Source organism: Pomacea canaliculata, linkage group LG5 (assembly GCF_003073045.1).
Source record: "Pomacea canaliculata isolate SZHN2017 linkage group LG5, ASM307304v1, whole genome shotgun sequence".
In the NCBI taxonomy this organism is placed as follows: Eukaryota; Metazoa; Mollusca; class Gastropoda; order Architaenioglossa; family Ampullariidae; genus Pomacea; species Pomacea canaliculata.
This window is the reverse complement of record NC_037594.1, coordinates 6,879,876-6,889,607: the sequence shown is the minus strand read 5'-3', so window position 1 is coordinate 6,889,607 and position 9,732 is coordinate 6,879,876.

Sequence of the window (9,732 nt, the reverse complement as noted above, 5' to 3'; positions counted from 1 at the left end):
TTCGCCCTTCTAGCCTGGTAATAATCAGGTGGCGAGCTCGCGTCTGGTGGTCCTGGCATGTGCAGGACTTGTATTTATCTGTTACAGACGAATAGAAATTCCGTTGGAAAAGCAGGACAAAAGGTTGCAGTCGCAGAAACTAGGTTCTTCTTTGTCGCTTAGCTACCGTTCTACCGTCCTTTATCAGTTTCATTTGTAGGCTGGTTTCGTAATCTCTTTAACTGTTACTGTAACTAGAGCACCTTCCCATGTTCAAATTGCCCACTGGGACAAATAAAGTTGATCATTGTCGTTTTCATTGTCATTGTCACTGTCATTGTCAAAGGAAAAGTTTTTCCAGTGTTGCTGTTCATCACGGGACGGAATGTGGATGGCAGATTCCTTTATCAGACAAAGAAACGCTTGATCAAAAAATCCATTATGAAAGAGTTCTGGAAAGGTGCTTCTTATTCCATTATTGTTAATTAAATCATGTCACTGTTACTATAATGCGTGCCTTGTACTGTTATCTCATGCATTACAATGTTATCACACAGAGTTCGCCATGATTTTTTTTTCCTAAAAAGCGAGATGAAGATTTGTCTGACGACCTCCACTTGTCTTTGCCCGCAACAACATTTCCGTGCCTCTGGTTCCAGTTAGTTTTGGCAAAGTGATTTCAGAGAAAATCAATCCCAGCCGGCAGTCCATGTGGTCCTTATCATCTCCACTGTCAGGCGATTAGAAGAATGCAAAATGTACTTCAAGCAGGCGCCGCAGATGGACTCACAAATGTGTGTTTACATTATGTTACATCACATTCACTAACAACAAACATGCCTCCTGGACCGTATCTGGCTGGAATATGCTGACTGCTGCTGGCTGGCTGAAATGTTTTATGGCAGATGAATGCGTGCCAGGTGCCCCGTAATTCGCATTTCTAGAGAGCCGCACAATATGTTTGTGTCTGGAAGGATCTGCGAGCATCGATTGAGAAAAGGGGGGAAGAGAGAGGGAAAGACAGAGACAGAGAGAGAACGACGGTGAGTTGGGGAGGGGGAGACGACAGGAACTGAGCCAGGCTAAAACCGCGATAGATAGACAGATAGATAATAGACAGATAAAGAAAATGATGAAGAGTTTACTACACAGAGTAGTTATTTTTAAGTATGTTTGTAATACAGATTTTTAATGTGTATTACTTATATACAAAATAATAATGTTTTACTACACTTTTATGTATATGATTGTATATTTTCAGTATACATGTCTATACATAGTCATTGTTAGCAGTATTCCTCCCTTTAGCGTTTTAATCCATGATCCATCCATCGTCTTTTTAATATCATTAGCTTTCTTTTTTCTTCTGCCGGCCCTGTCCATTTTTGATGAATCAGGTACTCGGTGTTGTGAAGTAGTTGCTGAGTGGGCAGGGGGAGATGTCCAGCTACAAGTCAGGTAACCCCGTGAACCAGTGACCTTTCGTTGTCGACCGCGCTGTCCACTGGGCTACACTGTAGCTAAGTTTTATTTTCAAAAACAAAAATATAATTTCTGTCAGAAACTTTATAGAACTATGAGTGTTCTTTCATACAGCCAATCACATCTTGTTGTCTCGTCATAACTACTACTGATGTGTGTACACCTTGTGTAGTGTGAACTTCCACATTGGTGCACCAAAGACTGTCGCCAGATGGCTCGCTCAGTCCTTGTTCATAATCACGCCACGTCTCACGAGATATAACGGACAGCACGACCCACCAAAGCAAGTGTCGTCTGTCACGAGACTACGAGCTTTCAGAGTTAATCATCCTCTGGCTCACCGAGTTAATTATCCGGTCACACACAAACGCTGATTTAAAGGAGACGGCAACTGAAATGATGTTTGACAGACAATCTGAATAGTTTTCGCACAAAATTTCTTGGTATGAAACAAACCGCTGACCATTCACAAATATCACACAGCTACGCATTGGCTCTCGGAGGCTGCCATATTCCATAATTATTTTGTTGAAAAAAAGAAACTGACAGTTATTCGTGACGTAGGAGGTACCAGTCGACAAGAGAGGCAACTCTGTCACGCCAGTCGCTGAGCTCATCCTCGCTGTAGTCGGGTGAAGATTGTAGGGTATGGTATCGATATCTTCGGTGCCAGCGTTTCAATAACCACAAAAAAGAGTAAATAATTTTTGGGTGGGGTTAGGGGATGGGCCCATCTCCTCTCGATCGCTGCAGTCCCCTTTCTCTACCTTAGGTAGTCAGGTATCATTTAAGCTCAGCTTGCCATTCCACTTGCTTTTCCCTGTAAGCGACAGATCACGTGAGTGCTCTTCTTAGCTGTCACCTTGTTGACTGGCATTCTTTTCTATGACCGGACAGTAAGTATGCTGGTTTGGCAGGCTATTGGACAGAATGAGGCCCACGTCTTCTAGATTTGCTTTGGCAAAGAAAACAATTTTTCCCCATCACCTTTAGCAGGCTAGCTACCCAACCCCTCCATAAAACCAAAACAAATAAAAATGACAAAACTAAATTGGAGCAAAAGACAATAAAAAGAACGGAAAGTAATACCAACGGTTGCTGCTGCTGTCCTCCATGCTAGTAGTATTTACTATCTTCGATGGCAGTACACGTGCACCACCTGCTTCTCGGCGGGCCAAACATGGCGGCTGCTGACGTCCTCCTTGCGTCAGATGGCGGTATACGCACAGCACCTGCTGCACGGCGGGTCAAACATGGGTGCGGCATCATGCATGGCTATCAGTCAAGTGAACATCAGGATAATGGGATCAACTTCAGCAGGTGCGCAAATGACACATTTCTGTCTTCGCTGGCTCGCTCCATCACCTGTCGGCTGCTGACGTGAGATGAACCTTTTGTTCCTTAAGGAAGAGGGTAGGTGGGGTTCAGGGGGGAAATAATCATGACAGTATGGGCGATGACTCATTATAAAGAACCGATATAAGCTGTAACTAAATTATTCATTCTGTCCAGCAGCTGCTGGAGACTGGCAGCCAAGTTCCAACGACCAAATAAAGACGCGAGGACAATGCTGCACTTGTCGCTGGAGGGATCCGCTCTCTGGCGTTGGACGCATGCGCACAATAGGCGATAAGGTTTCTTCGATGGACAGGCGAGGCCGGCTGAAGGGCTTTGGAGGTAGAGAGCGTGAATGAGAGAGAGATGAAAAAAAAACCTGCCTCTACACTATGCGTGATCCATCGCCAGCAGCGCAGACATGGCAGACGATCGATGCCATAGTTACCGTGGAGAGTCTTGGCTAGCCAGAGCAGCTCGCCGCGGAGCTACGGTCCCGCTTTTCATTGCAAGTATCCACCCATCGACACCCGGGCTATTTATTATTATTATTGTCGCTCTCCACCGATTTAGTGACAGTACTCGGTTACTGCGTCTGTAGCTACGGGTGTTCTCGCGAAGAAGACTGGAGAGAACAGATGGACAGGTTTCATTCTTTCGTGTATCTCTTGACACGGTGAGCCACTTACGATCGCTGTGACCGTTACGTACAATGATTCACGGCTGCTCATTTTCCGAGCGAGTGGCCACGCCGGAGTTCAAAGGAAGAGCAGTGTGACTAATGGCGCTGTTATTGCCCCGCACGTTGCCAGAGTCTGGGTAGAATGGAGCCGTCAGGTGGCGCTCATTGTCCGAGGTCCATTGCACCCTTATATACTGCATAGATGGCGACGGGAAGTGTTGGAGAAGGTGGGAAGTCGTTTGTGAGGCTGTAGGTTCCAAGGGTGTTCAGAGCTCTCTTTGAAGTGACCGCCTGCTATAAAATAAGGTTTGATGGCTGGCTGTGACATGAACGTTCGAACATTTTCTCTTCCATGCGTAAAAACTGCGATAAATGGCATGTAGTATGCAGGCTGGACTGACTTATTTGCCTGACTAATTGTATGTAAATAACGTTCATGTCCTGTGACAAAAGAGAATGAAACTTTCCATTTCCAAAGGTCGCTGATTCTATTCATCCCTTATTTCTTTTTTGTAGTATTCGTTCTTATAAAACACCATTATGCCTATTAATAGTTGTTATATAAACAGCTGTAAATGGCAAAGAAATAAGGGGAGGAGAGAGAACAAATCAGGCACTGGGTAGGGGACACATCTCAGCCTCAGACTTTTAGAAAAAAAAAAGTGTCGTAAAAACGACAGCTAATTAAAAATTTCCCTCTGGACTTCTTGGAATATGGGTGAATTAGGGCTCCACGGAGGGAAAGAAAGACCGCGAAAGTGAGACAGCGCATGACATTTTCTCCAGATTATTCCCTGGAGGCAAAGAAGCCCTGCACTGTCTCAGCTCCCCTGAGTTTGTCCGGAATGAAGGGGGAATAGAGTTCCAGCTCCAGCCTGTAAACACACAGACAACATTGGTGTTCTGTCTGCCACTTGCACGATGAACAGACCTCGTGCATCGGTCTTCTTCCATGTATTACCAGATTGCCTTTCCTCCTGTCGTTTTCCTTTTCCTCCCAGTTCTCCGCTGACGTCACTTGTCCGTGTAAACAAGCCTGTGTTTGGTTCACTCACTCACTGAATATCTGAAATTAATTAATCATGTTTCCTTCCTTAAATTGGAAAATTTATTATTGCGACATTTAGTTTCACTCTCATTCCAATATCTATCACATTTATTTTCTTTTTCAATCTTTATCGATCCAAACGAAAGTAAGAAGCATTAAAAGAAAACAAAAAACAAAAACAAATACGCCATTAACCGTTTCCACTGCACTACATGACCCAAAAAAGAGGAATTATTTCTGCAAGAGAAATGAAGTGAAAGTGATATTTCACGAGAATGTGCATCAATCGATTGCTGCGCGACTCTCTTAGTTTACCTTTTTCTCTTTTTTATAATTTTGCTCAAGATTCGGTGAACTTTACTTGTTTACGCTCGAGAAGGTCATTTTACGGTATTAAAACACTCGACAACAGAGAAGAAGCTGAGCGATCTGCACTCTAGCAATGTGTGTGTACGCGTGCGCGTGCATGTGTCTGTGTGTGGAATGGTTGGTAGTGAGATAGAGCATCGTCTGGAATGATGACTGTTTTTACACCAGCCCTCTCGCCCATTCCGATGATCGATGACAGGTGGACGAGTTAGCGGACATGTAAACAAGAAAGTGACCGATTTTATTCACCAACCACCGTTATTTGCGTGCTTTAAATTTTAATTAAGGACAGTGCGACGACCTGTTACTGTGTTGACACATGACACATGCACTATAATGGCGACATATTGGGGTCAGTGCGATGGTGTCTCATCCTTGTCCTTCACACGACTTGAGGTCGGCGCTGGCAAGTGTCGCCCTCTGACGGTCATAAATTTCCGCGTCCTAGGACGGTCACCCTAATTATCTCCCTACCCTCAATGATGATGGTAACACTTGAGACTCTAGGGGCACAAAAATCATCATCATCACCATCCTCCTCCTCCTCATCATCATTGATATAGGTCAGGAAGAAAACATTTAGCAGGAAGTCAAATTAAACGGGACTACAACTTTTATGGTATGATGTATATTGTCGATGATGAGAATCAATGTCTTCTGCTCTGAAACAAATTGTTTTGTTTTTCAAAAGGCATTCAAGAACTATATTTAGCATTTGCCTCTGGCGATCTGTTACAATTTGTATAATTTGCACGACAGCTCTTGTGTTTTTTCCTCTGTTCTTATTTTGATTGATCTTCAAGGCAGTTGAACTTTGTGCTGGTATGATAGGTATTGGTGTTTATTTTATTCTGTGCATTCTCTCCTGCTATTAGCATCATGCAAAATTATATTTTTGTGCGAGCTTTGGCAGCTTGAAGGATTCGCTAACTCGGTGTGTGCTGAATGGAAGTTGTCTGACGACTGTTGATGACCAGAGTCACTGACTTCTTCAAATGTTGTTTTTCTCTTGTTGGAATGACTTTTGTTAACAGTATTCTGCACTAACATCCAGAGATATTGTCTGATATGAACAATGTTAGTCTGCTGGAGGTGTCACAGACTGGTTAATAAATCTGTTACAATACACCGGTATCCAGTACATCTCCATTTTGGAAGAGGTCTTACCTTACACACTGAACCAGTCTTAGTTCGCACACTTGGTCGTAAATTGTATACGAATTTTTTTTTTGCACTTAAAATATGTAAAAATTGCATGATAAAAGCCCGATCTCGGAATGTAAACAGATTTTCGGATAGAAGCCATCCAGCGCCATTCACTAATTACTTTCAAGCAACCAGATTGCAATAGGGTGTTGTTTACAGTAAACGCATTGTAAGTAAAGGTATGCAAACAAAGTGGCCCATCCATTAGCCTCATTTTCTCGTGCCGAGCAGTGTATACAAAGTAAAGAGCAAGCAAAGGCAACAGCTCTACACCATGGAGGCTACAACTTGCTCGTCTTACATGGCCAGAAGTTTCTTTAAAAAACCTCGGGTTCCTCGGGCCGTTTGATCATATGTAGGAACACATACACTGTAAACAGATTTGCCATTAATCTCAAGATACCCTAGACTGCGCTTCAGGCAGGCAGTTGTCTTATTCGCTCGTCAGCGACAATTTTTGTGCAATTTTTAATAATATTTACAATGAGAAACTTCTGCGTTAGCATTCTAGACACACGGTCGGACAGTTCTGTAAATACTTCTGAGTCAATTTTGTAACGGTTAGAGTTCGTTAACCCTTGTAGCTATAAACTTTCTGAGAAGTGTCTGTAAATTGAGTTCAGTTGTGTGTCCCCGAATTTCACAACAATTTCAGCAATAATGAATATGAAAGCGGGGACTACGTGTGGACTGCTCTGAACTAGAAGTCTTGGGAAAGGTTGAATAAAAAGTCTTGAAAATGTCTTTATTGCTGGTATCAGGTGCAAGTCCACTGCGTTAAGTTTGTTTAAATTGTCGACTTGTCACTCCAGGCCGGTGACTAACGATTCATTTGCAAGATCTCACGAAAGTTAATTCATAAAAATTGGACCTAAAGTCAAATGAAATCCAATCCAGAGATACTACTATATCAGTCACGTGGTAAGCACGTAGCGTATTCTCTCAGCTTTGAAAGACATTACTCATGGAATAGTTTAATGACCGCTGAAATATTTCTAAAATATAAAGAGGATCTTAACAGGCTTTCGAAATGTAAATACTATCTGGATTTTTTTTTAATCTGGCAGAAATGTTTATTTCAAGGAAAAAAAAATGTTAAAGGTGATATTTAAGGTGACGCAAAGATAGTGTCACGTGAGTGAATGAATGACTGCGCAGTTCTGTTCAGATGTTCAGTTATTCAGTGGCGGGTGTTAGTGTTACGGGTGTTAGTGTTACGGGTGTCTAATGCCATCGTGGTTTCCATTTGCAGACGTGAGAAAAGTGACGCAGATCTTGGCAGCCAGTCAACGACGAGAGTGGTTTTTGTCTCGGCGTCTGGTTGACGAGAAAAGCTCACAGCCGTTTGCTGCCGACCTATGCCCCTCCTTTCTATTCGCGTTCAAAGGTCAAATCGGCATGAACGAGCCAATGGCAGGTGGACGAAGAGTATCTGTTCTGGGAATTTCTCAGGCTGGGTCGCGAAAACGGTTTTTTTTTTCCTCGTTCATTTGCACAACCGTAAATTGAAACCATCGTGAAAATATATTGTCTTCTATGGACATTTATGAAAAGATAAAATTCTTTGTGTAACCAACCCTAGTTTTGTATGAGTATTATCTTTTTCCTTTCACCAGGCTTGGTTCGTATTTTTCCAGGAAATTTTTAATACATCAAAGTGCTTGCAGACCTTTTCGCGTTCTAGGCAGTGTAGCCAGACCCATTTCCAGGTTCTGTAATCTAATATCGAAAGAGAAGCACACCCGACACCTGCTGATTTGACCCCGGACACTGCTTTTGCCAACAAACACTTTGTGGGGGTCGAGAAGTATGCTGCAATGTTATGGGAGGGCCACATGCACCATGCTGGCCACCTAAGCATCAAGTCACGCAAAGTTCGTGACATCAACAGTCACCGCGAGTGCAAAGGTCAAACGTATATTTTGTCAGTCGCAAAAGGGTAGGACTATTGGAATTGCAAAGTTTGAGTGAACGACGAAGAAGAAGAAGAAGAAGAATTGCAAAGTGCAAGAAAGAACATTTCCCCCAGCTAAAAATTCTTACTGGCTTTAGTAAATAAATAAATATTAAGACACACGCATTCTATCATCCCGTACAGCATCCATATCAGCACGTACATCACCCTATATACTACTTTAGATCGTCAACATATCCATTAGTGTATTAGTATACACATTACCGTATTAGCACATACATCAAAGTGTGAGCATTTATGGGATGCTTTCTTTCCACAGTCATGTATTTGCTGAGAATTAAGATACAAATGTTAGATTACAGGAAGCTGATCGAGCTTGTTAGAGGAAGGAAGATATGCTCTCATAAAGAGGTCCTCAATAAACAATCGAAATTACTTCCACTTTCATCTTCTTGTTATTTCTTTTCTATTAATACCTTCGATGACGTGTCCTGGGTCTTTCTGTAAGCATGGTAGGATGGAGGCGACCTTAGATGGCAGCTGCTCTTGACAGCGCGTGGATCTTGAACACGTAATACCGGTGATACACATCGCAGTGATGTATATGTGCATCATTATGTATCATTATATATCTATATCCCTATGTCCGCCTGCAGCTCTTACTTTCCTCGTCACGATCTGCCTGTTACCGTTAAACCACCGACTTTCCCTTGATTTACAGTTGGACGCCTGCGTCTTATCTGCTCGTAAATAAACGAGCTTTCTGGAGGGAAGCAATGTTGTGAAGTAAAACCCATAAACAAACTTCATCACGTTTCATCTTGTGGATGATTTTTGGTGTTGATAAAATTAGGGATTAGAACAACAGATCACACTGTCTGCGCTTATTCTGAAGAGTTTATCTGTAGGGATAAACACAAGCGGGGAAGGACGAAAACTTACACAATTATGTTTTAAGCTGACTCTCTAGCTCTATGCTCACTGAAATATAAGAATTGTTGGTAAATACCAGTGTCACACGTCACAGGTGTATCTTATAACTCAGATAAGGTCTGTATTTAATGCCGAATGTAACAGCACACGACAGTGAAAACTTGATGGCAATTTTGCAATAACGATAACACAGGTGCTGCACAATACTTCTAACGGTACAGTTCATGAATAAGTTCTAAGTATATTGGAATTATGAAACAGAGGCTGATTTGGAATGTGGGACTTCCGGTGATTTCGTCAACAGCTGGTGTTCATTCGTGCCTTTAAAAAGAAAGAAAAAAGATTTAAAAAAATAAACAAACAAAAAAAAGAAAAAAAAAAAAAAAGAAAAACCAAGCAAAAAGCAAAATTTGTTTATTAATAAACAAAAAAGGGAACACGATCATGTGATGACCACAACCAACGCTTTCACCCACATTTATCATCGATGATTAATTGTTGGATAAGCCCCTGATGATCAGAACAGCCAGGTTGGCTGCTGGGGTGTTCATTAAGCTCGTTGGGCTGATCACAATGATGGTGTGATGAGGGCGTAGTGGGGGAAGTAGTCCTTGACCCCCACACATTTCGTTAAGTAAGCGAGTGGTCTCGTTAACGTATACAGGAAGCCGGGTGTTTAAACCACGCATGCGCAGTTTCTACCCAGATGCTTCTGCTCATCTCGGCGCACCTGAAAACTCAACTCGGACCATCCCAACAAAGGTGCGGTGAGCCTAAATTTGG